The sequence below is a fragment of the Dromaius novaehollandiae genome, chromosome 2, assembly GCF_036370855.1.
Source record: "Dromaius novaehollandiae isolate bDroNov1 chromosome 2, bDroNov1.hap1, whole genome shotgun sequence".
Taxonomy (NCBI): Eukaryota; Metazoa; Chordata; class Aves; order Casuariiformes; family Dromaiidae; genus Dromaius; species Dromaius novaehollandiae.
The window spans coordinates 35022872-35037637 of record NC_088099.1 but is presented as its reverse complement, the minus strand read 5'-3'; positions in this window follow the sequence as shown (position 1 = coordinate 35037637).

Here is a 14766-nt window from a genome sequence, read left to right as displayed (position 1 = left end):
AATGTGTCCAGTCAGTTAGATCAGTGTGTAGTAGATGTAAAATACTGAAGTTGGAATGTGGAATTCTGATGGAGCAAGACTCCACGTTCACTTTGGACAGATGAAAATGATTTCATAATGTGCAAGATGATAGGGAACAACACATCTCCTTTCTTCCTGGTGCAAATTAGATCTACGTGATGTAATGAATATGCACACGCAGCTAAATGAATTCTCTCTCTCCCACCATTGTACATTGTTTACAGAGACTGGTTTTATTAGTTTTTTTGCTGTTCTATCAACTATTTGTGGATATATTTATTTATTAATATTTATTAATTTTCTTCATAATTTTAAGTGGCTCAGTAAAACTTTCTGAAGCACAACTGTGAGCCCTTGGATTAGTCCAGAGCTGTGTTCACTGTGGTGGAAGTGGTCACCTCAGTCGCATGGTGTGGCTTCCAATCTCTGTGCAAACAATTGCAAATATAATGTATAAAGCTTCTATTCCTGTCTTAAGAAGGGTGTCCAAAACATATTTTTTTCCACCCCCCATAGGCTTAGCAAAAGACTTTCCCTCTCCCTGTCTAGCTTGTATCCTTTGACCATGATGATTATAAGAATACTTTAACAAATATTTCACACCCAAGAGCATGTTCATTTTCCACTTTTTCATTTCTTCCGGGCTAAAAAATGCAAGAGCAGTTTGTGGAGTTAGTTGATGTAGACTGGCACTCAAAATGCCATTTTACTTGTGCTTATTTTCAGCCTTGTTCTTCTACAGCCAAATCGGCTAGACTTCAGTCTGTAACCAGTTCCTTTCAAGGTGTATCTACTTGCAATTGTGCCAGTACTCTGGGCAGGAGGATTATGTGGTACTAGCTGCAGTAATGTCAATACTGATGCCAATATTTTTATCTGAATTAATGCCTATGCTTTGGCCTTGCATTTAAAAAGGAAAAGACAAACCCCAATTCTTTCTTGTGGCAGAGATGGCATCAGGTACATTACAGAAATATTTTGAGTGCCATTTGCTTAATTTATTGGTAGACATTTTTTTCTGTCACGATTATAGAGCATGTTGGTAACATGTACGAGTATCACCAGTAATGAACATACACCTAACATGTACTTATTTGGAGCTCCCAAATGGGGACAGATCTGGATAGTAAATGAAGGCATGTCTCAGACCCTGTAATTGCAGGTGAGCGAGGAATCTGGCTGAACAGGAGGGAATATTTCACTGCTCCCTTTGTTTAAATCAACCTTTTCTGTTCTATCTGTATATCTAGCTTTTCCTGTCAACTTCACATGCAGTGAGCAAAAGTACAAGTGTTAGGGAGAAATGGAAGTGGTTTTTCTACTTGCTGTCACAGAAGGAAGATTTTGTGTACGCAGAGCTGGGATAGGTTCCTATCGCGATACAACAAAACCGGCTTTTCAGCTACTGCCTTACCATGGCAATCTGCTTCAAAGGAACAACTGTCATTTTTGATAAGGATAGGAAGACTTACTCTTGTCTGCAGAGATCCATATGCCTCTGGGTTGTATAGTATATTACAATGGCAGTATTTATTTTTTAAAAGATGAATAATTATTCCACTATAGCTTTTTGTTGTTGTTTTAGAAAAAAAAAAGTAGTTTGCACCCTGAACAATTATAGTGTAGCTCTTTAGTTAGCTCTTTTCATACATAAACTTGTGACGTGCTTTTCTTTTCTAGCAGGGAATCAGATAGAAAATGTAGCCAATTGGTGGAATCCTTCATACGGCAAGTGGATTGGGGAGGGGGGGCAGCGTGTGCGTATGTCTGTGTGTCTGTGTCTGTGTGTCTGTGTCTGAGCTTCTCTCAGAAGCTGCACTATCAGGCGAGTTATTATGGAGAGTTTCTCTGCCGCTGAGCCAGTGAGAGCTGGGTGCTAAACTTGTTTCCGCTTGAAGTTGCTCTTTGCATACTTGTTAAGGCGGAATGTTCTACCTTTTCACCTCTGCAATACTGGGTGTGAAACATGAGCCTCTAGGTGTTTCCTGGCTGGCAAGAATTCAATGGTAATAAAATTACTAGTAGAATAAATATTTCAGAGGCAGTTATCCTCTCTCACCTGTTTGTAATTTTTTATTAATTATTACAAATGTGTTTAAGTACACTACCTGATTTTAATCTGCTGTATTCCCAGGATTTACATATAAAGGTCTTTTTCCCACAGAATAATGAATAATCACATATGTCAGGGTGTGGTGTTAAAATATTGGAGGCTGGTGATAGACCTACTAGCAATCGTTCGTTTTGTAAAGGCTAGATTCTGTAAGGAGTTTGCTTTTTATGGCCCTGATCCAAAAATCCATTGAAAGCAGACTCCTATTGAGTTAAAAAAAGCTACGGATCTGGTCCCAAATGTTCTTTTATGGGAAGTGTTTGTAGTGCCATTGTTAACAGTGTATGCAGCACTGAGCGTGTGAACTGTATAAGTAGAAATTTTACTTTTCCCAAAGCTCTTGCTCACTTTTATGCATTCTTTACTCAAGCAAACAGCAGGTGGCTTACATGCGTAGTAGGGTTAATGAGACTGCTTAAGTGAGCAACTCTTCATCAGAGCGAGAGTAAAAAAAACCCAAAAACACAAACTGGTCCTCAATGTTAGAGAATTTAGGACTTCTCAGATAAGATTGAGGACTGTAAAGGATTAATATTATTACATATTGAAAGAAAAACAGATTGGGATAGTGGGGGGAGGTGGTGGTTGTTGTTCCAAGAGCAGCAGAGCTAATGAGATCTAAAGCTTTTGTTTCTTAATCCCTGAACTGAATTAATCCCTCTCCCTTCCCACGTGACATCATCCCCCAGGTGAAGGAAGGTCATGAGACAAGGTGCACGCTGCCTGGGCAGCCGACTGCTGCCAAATGCAATCCAAGAGAACTGAATGGCAAACTTGCCTTTCTCTTAGCATGCACACCAACTTTGTTGCTGCTCTCCTTCCACTTTTGATTCCCATGAGAAATATAGAAACACAGTCATCTTTGGTATTTCAGGTTGGATTGAAGTAGGACAATGAGTTCAGAAATTACTTGGAATGATGGATGGAAAGGCAATACAATCATGTAGCCTCTCCTTCCTAACAAAAAAAGACATATCCTAAACTCCTCTTGAACAGGACTGAAATTATCTTGCAGTTGTTCCCCATTCAAAGTCCAAAATAGATCATGTCCAACATAAGTTTTAATATACTTTGCTTTCAGATTAATTTATCTCAGAAATAGAAAGCATGAATAAGATAATAAATTAAGGATCATTTACATTAGGAGGTAGATCATATAAATTTTTAAATTTTTGTCATGGATAATCTTTGTGATTTCTCATCATGCCATCTTTGTGCCAATTAGCATATTACCTTTGACCATTATCAAACTGAGAGGTTGAAAACAGATTATTTTGTATGGTTTTAGATTTTGTTCTGTGTTTTAGTTTCTGCCTTTGATTTCTACGTTTAGTGGTTTGTCAAAACACAAGCAACAGAAATATCAATGTATTGCAAGAGATGGTTTAAATTGGATGTAGTATTTGTGAAGGAGACCATTTGCAACTAGCAAAAGTCTTGACAAATTTGGAAAAGACTTGATTTTGAATATTGGTGGATCTCTAACTGCAGCTGTACAGCTGGTGGCCAGTGTTATCTGGGCAAGTGTCAGGTAGAATTTCACCTCATAATGGCTACTCAAAAACACCTAACAGTATTGTCTAGTGGGCAAGGTTTATAAATATGAGCAGTTAGTGTTTGAAAGTTAAGGAACTCACAAAGACCCAGCAATGAAGCAATCCAACAGAGGAATCTTCTTCCCACTTTCAAACTCAAAAAGTGATTTCTCTGAAGCAAAAGTGACATCAAATGTGTTTTTAGATAAAAGATACTACAAATAAGAAAGATCCTCCAGGAGAGACTTTAAAGTGTCTTTCAAAATTAGCAAGCATAAAAAGCCCATAGGTCAAGAATCAAGTCTTCTCCTATAATTGGTATTCACACAGATAGCATTTCAAACTCAAGCTCCTGGATCTGACCTTGAAAAAGTCATTCCTTCACAAAATGTATTATACTACTGTCACTATTCATCCACCTCTAAACACCTGGCATCAGCCAAAGTTCAAAGAAATCAAACAGTGAACTGACCCTTCGAGGTAAAAAAGTAGGAGCAGCACTAAGACAGGTCCGAATGCTGGAAACTGGGCAGTGATACTCGAAGCAGAGAGTATTGTGTTGTCAATGATCTTGACAATTATAAAGTCTAAAATAGATTTTATTATAAAAATTAATATACTTATAATGTCTATTGTATATATAAATATAAGCATTTTCTTGTTGCTGAGGCTTGCAGATTGCCTGGAATTCACTAATGTAAGAGTTAGTAGAAATTGTATCCATAACAGTGCCTCCTCCAATTTTGTGCTTGAAAATAATTTCAATGATTTATGAAGTTGAAATGCATAATAAAGGTAACTAGTAAAAATTACTGACTTCTGGAAATGAACAGAGAACATGAATGATTTCTGATTTTTTTTCTTGTATTCTTGACATGAATTGCTGCTTCTTTTTACTCGACACCTTCCTGATTACAGCAGTACAAACCTTAAGTGACCTGAGTCTGGTGAAGTCCTGACACAGTTCCCTGAAGATCCCATAGCCTTTCTACTTTAAATTTCTCATTAACAGTGATGACAGCTCTGGTCTTCCCCACAATATCAGATTTAAGCATTCAGTGGCTATTAACAAAAACTTCGTATTATTCCAGTCACAATGATTGTTGTGCATGTGACGTTTGAAAGCTTTAGGTTAAGATGGATTAAGATGGCAACAGAGGTAAGTAAAACTCTGAAATCAGAAAATTAATCATGGATGCAATTTTATTTTCTCTGCAACTAATAACTGTAGTACGGTACTGAGCAATCAAATTTATGATCATATAAACAACCCTAGATGAGCCGAAGGGCAGAAATCAGAGTTTACTTCCAGACTGTTAAGATTTTGAGAATGGATAATTTTGAGCTCCTGGTCGGACAGGCTCTGGAACGTTTCGCCTTAGCAAGGCTAATCAGCCGAAATCGGAGCAATGTGTGGTACGTGTAGCTCTTCAAATGGGCACAAAGAGTGCAATTTAGCTCATTGACTTTTAAGCCACAATAGTTTGGGATGGTTCAGGAATCTCACTTTTCTACCATTGCAGCCATGCTTTACATTAGACTTAGAAGATATTTGTGACTCTTGTGAGCCTTCCTATGGACTAATCGACCTAGAAGAAAGGATCCTGTCTTGATTTAGGTGCTCTTTTATGCACTACCACCATGAAAGAACCTACTTCTGCACAAAGTAATCACACTGGAGAATTGCCAGCTGGTGCAAAGCTGGTGAATGTCTCCTGCATTGGCTGCCCTCCACTTCCCAAGTGAAAGGTTGCACTAGGAATAGCAGGGAGGTGTTAGGACCATGGGGCATGGTTGGCTTATTGGGATGTCATGGCAGAGCAGAGATCTGTCTGGCTTCTACTGTGCTGGCAGAGGCCTTGGTAAGCACCTGTGGAAAGAACCATACTAAAACAGCTTGTTGGTGGATCTCAGTCTTGCCCAGTTTGATGTAGATGAATCAAAAAATTGAAGACTGACTTGTTCTCACATTCTCACTTGTAACAAGCAGATCTTGGGCTACAGAAGAGAATGTAACTTGGAATATTAAAACAGGTTGCTGGTTGCCAGATCTGTCTTCTAATGGTGCAGGAGATGTTCTGGACATGAACACCTAGAGGCCCCTGGAGAGCAGCCCTTTAAAATCATTGGGTATTAACTTTAATTTTCCTTTCTCCTGTCTTTGAAAAGTTATTCATACCCTCTTGGAATTTGATGATGTTCATGGGCATGACTCTGGTTTATTAATAAGATGGGCACTTGCAGGTTTTCATCAAAGTTATATATTTCAAGACAGATTTAAAAAACTTTTTTCAGTAATGCAAATGGTATTTTGGTACCTATATTCCTGACTGAATAATACATCTGAATTCCCTATCATTTATGGAGAAATGAATGTCTCCAAACTATCATAGTAGTTAATGTGTCAAAACAGATAAAACTTAATGGAGAACAATCATTTTTATGGACATCAAATATCTTCAGATAGGGATTGTGCACTAATGTAATCTTATGAAGTGTGGATTAGGTGATTTAATTCAAATTGATCTGTGAAAAATAAAAGGTAATATATAGAGAAAGTAGAGAAATATAGAGAAATATAGGAATATATAGAGAAATATATAGAGAACTGGATTTCTGGATAGAGGTTTAAGTACGGAGTAAAGCTGCTACGTTCAAAGAAGCTGCTCAAAACTCATTTGGGTGTAAGTGGAATCAGAGTCTGGCTCTAGGAGTGACTTAACAGTGACTCAACATGCTGAATTGTTGCTCCAAATAGTAGCTATCAAAGGCATCTTGCCTTTGCGTAAATGACTAATATAATTAGCTTATAGCATCACCATAGGCATTGGCAAAAGTAATCATCATTACTATCCATTGTGTTCACAACATCTGAACCATTCATTTGGAAGCCTGTAAAACAGAAACTTCTATCCATCTCAGGAGAACTTTGTTTTCACCCTGAACACATTTTCTGCAGGGGCCTGTTTTCCATGCCTCCCCATCCTCCCGCCCATTCTTAAACTGCTTACAAAATGTAATTAGCATTGTTCCTTCTTGCTTCATCTCTCTCTCTTTTTTTTTTAAGAACTGAGGCGGAGTTGAGAAAAATGTGTTTTTACAATAAAAAAAAATCCTTTATACACAAAACCTTGTCCTGCTTGGTTAGCTCAATTTAACACATGCAGAAATAGGCTCGCAAAATAGGTCCTATTTTGCTGTTAGTTTCATTCATACAATTCTGAAGTTATATGGGTGTAACCACGATCAGAATTTAGTTCATTGTGTGCTTAAAAAGAAAAAGAAAGTACTGGGACAATTTGATGTTTCACTTTTCCAGCAAAATTGATATGCTTCTATAGCCACGAAAAATACAAAGACATGACTTGAATGGTCTACCAGCACCACGATGCCAAGATCGCTAATCAGACATGGAATGTTTCTCTTTCTAAAAAAAAATTGAACATAATGATTAATAACACAATGGCAGCACTATTATTTTACTATATAGTACTCTTTTAATGTTATTAGATATTTGTGAAGTTGCAATTAAAAGCTTGCCTTATTTTCTAATACCCTCTCTTTTCTTCTTTAATTAAAATAACTCTTGCTGTGAACTTTGCTTTTTTTGAATTGTCTTAGCTGTGGTGTTAAGGAAGGATTAGGTCCTTTTAGATCTAGAGACTCCTGTTCTTGGCCTGCTAAAATGTTTAAGTCACATCTGAATTAAGATTGGAACGCTCAGCACCTTGCCGGATTAAGCATAGTCACACCTTCCTGTTTCTGATTTCAGTGTAATAGTGACAATAGCAATAGTAGTAGTGTAATAGTTAACTCCAGTAATCACTGAAAAAAACGCCTCTTCAAATAGCAAAATAGGAATTCAGATCTAGTCATTCTACCAATGCTGACAACAGAACTACTGTCTTTCTGTGGCTATCTGCTGCCTGCTGCCTTGGGTAGTGATCTCTCACATTTCTGGAGTTCAACTCAGGTTGTGGGCTATCCAGGAAACTAGCTAGTGTCTTTGCGTACGTCACACACAGCAGATCTGATGAACTGACTCACTGAATAGTTTGTGGATCAGCCTGTGTGTATGCAGTAAGCTGGTATGTTTGGGATGTGCTGTGCTAGTTAGGTGTGCGCAGTGTTGTCCGATATACCCTGTGTTGGACTTCCTGCATGTGCACGGGTAGACTGCATGTTTGAAGTTGGTCTTAGTTGTCTTCTCTCAGACCTTCTGCTTTTACAGCTGTGTAAGCCCCTATCTGCTCTGGACTCCCTTTCCAATGGCAGGTTTGTCTCCCCTTCCTCCTGTTCCACTATCCTTTTGGATCTTCCAGGAAAGGAAGACATGATGGATTTCTATGGTACAACGAACCACTCTCAGATTATTCCCTTTCCATGGTATTGATTGATCATCCACAGTGACCTACTACATGTAGCTTCCTGTTCCTTCAGTGTCCTCCATAAGTTAGACATCAGCTTTATTTCTTTGAGATCAGAGAATGTCTTTCTTTTCATTATTTATAGTACATGTGCTTTGAGTAGGCAAACAGTCACTGAGGTGATGCTTTTTTATTAATAATGCAAACACTGTACAAACTTATTGGTTTGTTTATAATCTGGTATGATTTTTTTTTAAAAAGGTCAGATTAAAAAAAAAGACTGGAAAAAGAGTTCTGAAAGTTCAGAGAAATGACAAACAGGTAGACGCCCAGTGCCAAATTCATTTCTACGAAGTTAGTATGTAACATTTCCCTTCCCCAAACCACCCACACTCAAAGACCTGCACTTTTAAAAATGGGTACTTTAAGCTGTGTTCCTAGTTTATAGAGACAAAAACAGCAAAAACAGCAAAAAAAAAAAAAAAAGTAGAGACCTTACTTCCAGACTTGCAAAAATATTTACAGTCCACGATTTAGATCTATCTGAAAGGAGGTCAGTGGTCCTTTTAAAGACCTCACAAAAACCTGAGAATTTAAAAAAGCTCAGATTTCTTTATAAATACAATAGAAGCTCTAGGATCCAGAACTCCTTATACTCTTGCTTTTGTATTTGCATCCTTGTTTCTTTTAAATAATGCTCCAGTTTTGTAAATATTATTGAATTATTTGTCATATAGCCCATTTCATGGCTGTAGTCTGATAGTGGTAAGCCAGCTAAGCTGAGGCTGAAGGATTCTACCAGTTCTTGCTCAGTGCTGAGAACTGTTGCAGCTCTGCTCATGGCCATTTATCCTGGGACACCCAGCTCTTCATGCAGACTGATGACAAGCAGTTGAATTTAAAGCAGCCTGAGCTAATGGCGTTTGGGTATTGGTTTATCTCTCAGCTTAATAGTGAGAGACTGGCAGTTGAGATGGATGTGCATAGAAAAGGCACATTTTTTAATCTCTTGATTTGTGTGTCTGAGTACAGAATCTGGTCCTATATATAAGCTCAGCTATGGAAGTTTAATGCAATAGTATTTAAAACTAATGAGCACCAAGAAGCAAATTAACATAGAAGAAAACTGTTTGGAGGTGTTCAGTGATGCTTTACACCAGGCAGGATATGCAGTTTTAATATGCAGTAGCTTAGCATTTCCAAAGAACACGGGGAGATGAAGGATAAAGGATAATCTTACGTCGCTTTAAGGTATGTGAGCTTTATGGATGCTCATTTGCAGTTGGAGAATCTGAGCAATGCTATCTTCCAGTCAGCTTTTGCTTTACTCATAGTTTTCTTTAAAGTGTCATGGCAGAAAATTGACAAATTTAAGAACATAACTATATACACGCTTCTTTTTAAAGAAATAAATTAAAAAACCCAATTCACATCAAGCTTTTTGCAACACCATACACTGTTTATGGCTTTGACAAACAATGCAGAGATTTGAAACCTGCCCAAAACAAGTTTAAGAGCTGTACTGCTGTAGATTAATGCATTTATAAAATATTTTACTCAGATTAATCTCTGCTCATGTGGAATGATGTATTTTTCCCCAAGAACAATACAGATAAAAGCTAAAGATTACAGTTTGTGTTAGAGTGGGTAAGCACAGATAAGGGTATTTCTCTTTGTGGAAGATGAAACAAGTAGAAGAAGAGTCTTAGAACAACAAAGACACTCTTTCACAGCAGGGGATATATTTGATGACCTACAACAAATATTATAAATGCCTGGAAGTGCTTTTATATACAAGTATTACTTTGTAGTAGGTACTTTGTAGTATGTATTTGCTGTTCTCTTCCAACACAAATAAATAACAGGCTCGAGGAGAGTTATATAAATGCAAGATTAGAAAGATGTTGAAAATGTAGCATTGTCATTAGTTACTGTCAAAGGATGCAAAGACACCAGTGGTCTAGCAAAGGGCCACAAACTCATCATTGATTTGTTTGTTACAACTATGTTTAGGACTGAAATAGGTAGGTTGATATAAGCAGCAACTGTTAATTACTGAGTATAAGTTACAGCGGAAAAAATATCATGTGATAATACGGTACAGCAGAATCCTCTCAGTTAAAAGACAAATGGGAGCTCAAATGTGAAGTGGAGGCTTGAAGTGCGGAATGATTATCTCTGGGGTCATGTTAAGACTAGAATATCCTACAGATAATCCAGAAATCCAGTCCTTGGCCTTGAAGTCTGTTGGTCTATTTAAAGGGACCATCTTGAAGGCATTTCACCTTTGGCTTAACAAGGGGCAATAAAAGCCCCAGCAGTAGCACTTGAGAGCTCTTGGAGAGTTTTACAGGCATTTTCCTCAGCAAAATGAGGCTAGGCTTCCAGCTGCTTTTCTTTGTATCATGGGATAACTTGAATCAATGAAAAAGAGACAGCAGAGGTCTCTCAGTGCACCCACCTCTAGGACATCTGATATCTCAGTTCTATGATGGAGCTCCCTTGCTTGTGAAGTTTATTGGAGAGAGGCTTCTCATTAGAGAGAGACTTTCAACAGTCTAGAAAGAGGAAGCAGGCCAAGATATGAAGCAAGCCAGTTGGATTTTGATTTATCATACTCACTATGCTTTTCCTTTCGACCGGTAGATTTTGAACCTAAAAAAGAAATTTACGAGCCAAAGGGCTGGATGGATCATAGCTTTAATAAAAAAATTCTGAAGTGCCCAAGGATTTGGGGCATTGTATCTTTAAGATTCCCAGTTGTACTAGCCAGAGTCTCATTTTCAGGGCTTCAACCTGGAAGTTCTAGATACATGTTGAAAAACAGCACTCACAGCAAATGAGTGCACTGGGGAATTTGGTCATTTCTGTTTACATGTCAATTTTTAAATGAAATCACTGGTGACCTCTCTTCCAGCTTCTCAGGCTGCAGTGCTGCGCTTACCATACCCAAATGTGCTGCAGTGCTAAGGGACGTTGTGTTCAGGTCGCTGTTTCAATGCATTCTCCCTTTGGCTCCTGGGAAGAGATGGGGCTCAGCTTTCTTTCTTTCTGGCTATTAGGAGATAACAAGGTTAGAAATAAGTGGCACATGGAGAGAAGAGGATGGGGTGAAGGTAAGCAGAGGTAGGAATAAATGCCCGATACATGGAGCCATTGGAATAGCTGTTAGTTTCCCCACCAGTTAGCAGTAGCCCATTTTTCCCCTCTGCCTTCTGAAGCAGTGTCAATGTGTTACGTGCTTCTTTCTCCTTCCAAAACAGGAGATGAAACAGCTCCCTGGACAACCTTTTGATTATAGTGCTAAAAGGCAGTATATTCCAGCTATTCACTATAGGCAGAGCTATGAATAAAGGGTGAAATGACCAGGGAACTTTCCCTGATGAGGGGAAACAGAACCAAAGGCTCATCAGGAGCTTCAAATGTCTCCGTGGAACATGTCGTTTCAGTAAGTGATCCCCTCCGGTGAGGGATCTGCACAGACATCTATAAGTAATACATTATGAGATTTTATAATGTAGGTGTGATTACATGTTGGCAGTGAACATGACAAAGATGTCCCAGTCCAATTAATCTGCTCCTAGAACATAACACAATATTAGACCTATAGGAAAGAGTTAAAAATGTAGGTGAATCTTAATTACAGGTTTAGGTGTCTCTTTTTTTTTCATGGTTGGCTTTATTCATAGTGGAAGAATAACGGCATTTACTGGTAGCTTGAGAAACGCTTGCAATTTATTTTCTAAATTTTAATCAGACCGAAGTGGTCACCAGCCACACCCTTCATATTAACAATATTTAGTTTCTGTTTTAAAAGATGCATTTCTTTTTAAGCTAGATCTGATCAATGTACACAACTCTTTTTGCCAAAGATTAAAAAAAAGGTTTTGTTTAAAACTGTCAAGATTTTTCATTAAATAAATTGAAAAAACGTATCAGGTTTATTCTCACGTTGGGAAAGGCTTTTCTCCATTTTCTCACTTCTCTGTTTTTTTCTTTCTCTTGATCCTAACTCCTGTGCTACATTTAAAGCCTATGAACCTATGAACGTCTCACAGAATTGGAAGCATTCTGGGCCTGCTAATGTGTAACATAGTGCACAACCCTGTGACTGCTCGGTTCTCTACCCGCCTACTTTGCAACACAGGCTCATGGCCTTATCCTGAAAAGTGTTGAGGCCCTGCCAGTTCTAGTCTGGGAGTTGTTTAGTACCTCTGAATACTAACTAGGTTGTTTTTACACAGCAGTAATATGTGACAAATTAAACAATATAAATTTTATCTTGATCTTAATTAAGGCAATAGCAATGTTCCCATTAACTTCAGCGGGACCAGGATTATATCAAATATTATTTAAACATTTATAATAGCATTAGATAATGGGTTTAGAATAATTAAGAGTCTGTTGAAGAAATTTAGCTTGATGGTGGAAAGGCAAATTATGTCAAATGAACGGGAACTGTCGTTTATAGAGGCCTACTGAGATAGTCTTGTTTATCAAGGGAAGAAAGTGAAGCTTATAGGAATCTTTTTGGGGCAGCATCTGAGGGTCTTTTGGGGACTTAAAAAGAAGAGTTTGAATATTAAACAGATGTGTGAGGTGGGAACAGTGTTTTTCACCATCACACAAACTCAGCAATGAAGAGTTTCCAAAAATTAATTTTTGATTGGTAAAATGAGATCCTAGATTTGGTGTAGGCTGTTTCAATTAGGTCTCTGCAGATACACAAAATTAATGGGTCAAATAAGTAATTAATGATGTTAATATATCAATCACTTTTCTAATATATGTCTGAAATGAGTCAGGGGAAAAAATCTAATAATTAATTTGAAAACTGCTATGATGCTTCAATTGATTTTGGACTGGGAAAAAAAAGAGAATAATTAACAAAAATCAGAAAAACAATATCACTTTTAACACTCCAAATGGAGAGGAAAATTAAATAGAAATGTGATTGAAGTATCATTTTTTATCCTTGTAATGAGATCAGGAATGTCAACTATAATAGAAACTTACTCTTTGTTATAAAAGATCTGTACTTGCCTAGTCCTTCCTCCCTTTTACTCATATGCACAGTTCTTACTCCTTTGGAAAGTCATGTCAACTCAGTAAGGAAACAAGTGACGATTGTACGTGTTCTAGGTTTGATCCTTAAAGCAGAGCTTTAACATTTTAAGCAATACTTTACTCATTTTGCTGTTATGATAAAATAACGATGAACTAATATAAAAGCCATAAGTATCATCCAGTGTCTTTTAAAGCATGTGTATTTCAATACAAAAAGAAGATATTAATCCAAGTGACCTCTGCTAGACTGCTCATTGGACAGGTGGTGAAAGAGAGGGGGCACTGGAAGGAAGCGTGCATCACTTGTCAAATATGTTGTGTGTAAGTTTTTTATGTTTTGAGGAAATTATTGAGATTAGTAAGTGTGTTCATTTTTTGAATAAAACACAGTTAATGAATACACTGGTGGAGATGCAACAAGCATAAATTTTTAAGGAAAAAAGTCATAAAATTTCAATTGGGAAATACTTCGACCCTACAGCACTACTGGGCTGCAATGTTATCATTATGAATGATAGTTCATCACTGTCACTTCACCTTCTTGTTCCTGCCCTTTTCCTCTCATTGCCTCAACTTTAAGGACCATGGTTTTGTTCTGTAAGATTGGAATTATGCAGGGAGGAAAGTGAGGACTGCAGAATCAAACCCAAATTTAGTAGGATTAACCATGCAAACCACATAATATGGCGCAGATTGACCAGCCAACATGGAAACCAAATTAGCAGACAAGCAAGAAACAAACAAAAACTTTGGCAACAAAAATCAAGATTCAGCTACCTCTTTCTTGCAAAAAGAGCTTACCATAATACAGACAAATAGTGACCTCCCGAAAAATAATTGATAGAGCTAGGCTTGCTTTAGATGATACCCTAAGATTTTGAAGAATAGGGTGTAGTGGAAAGTACTTAAAAGGAAAAAAAACAAGTGCAAGCTAACTCTATGTTTTTGAAGATGTGATTCTTTAACAGAAGAATGTGGACAAATATTATTTTCAGTTACTAAAAAACAGCAGCATGAAAGCAGTCTCCTGTGAAGCTGAGATGTAGATATTGGTGTAGAAATATGAAATAACTAAGAAGTATTGGAAGGCAGATAAAGCCAGCTTAAAACAAGTATATACAGAATAGTGGGATGTTACTAGTTAGATGACTGAGAATTCATTCAGTGATTGCTCAACAAACTTTTAGGGGACAAAAGCAACCCTGAAAATCCAAGGCTTTTCAGCTAAGACACGGTCTTTCCTTGTATTAGAAATAGCTTTTCTCTCTTCATTTTACTCTCACCTGGAAATTTCTGAATGCAACATGCACCAGTATTGGTGTCTCTGTTCTTCACCGTATCAAAGTTCTCCTAATCTTTATTCCAGTCCACTGCTGTTGGGCATGGTAACAGGCATGCTATGTTGTGTGCAGAAGAGTGATCTTATTCAAAGAAGTAGTTGTTGCTAGGTAGGCATTTTATTAGCACTCATGTGGAGCAGCAACTTGCTGCAGAGTGAAAACTTTTCATCTGTAAAGTGCACCTAAAACTAGATCCTTCAACAGTGGACCAATGAGTTGGAAAACACGTTTGGACTGCCTTAGAAGAAATGCACTAAGTAAACAAGAAAAAAATTGAACAATATTCTGAATAGCATATGGGTAAATCAATGTTCAATAATTTG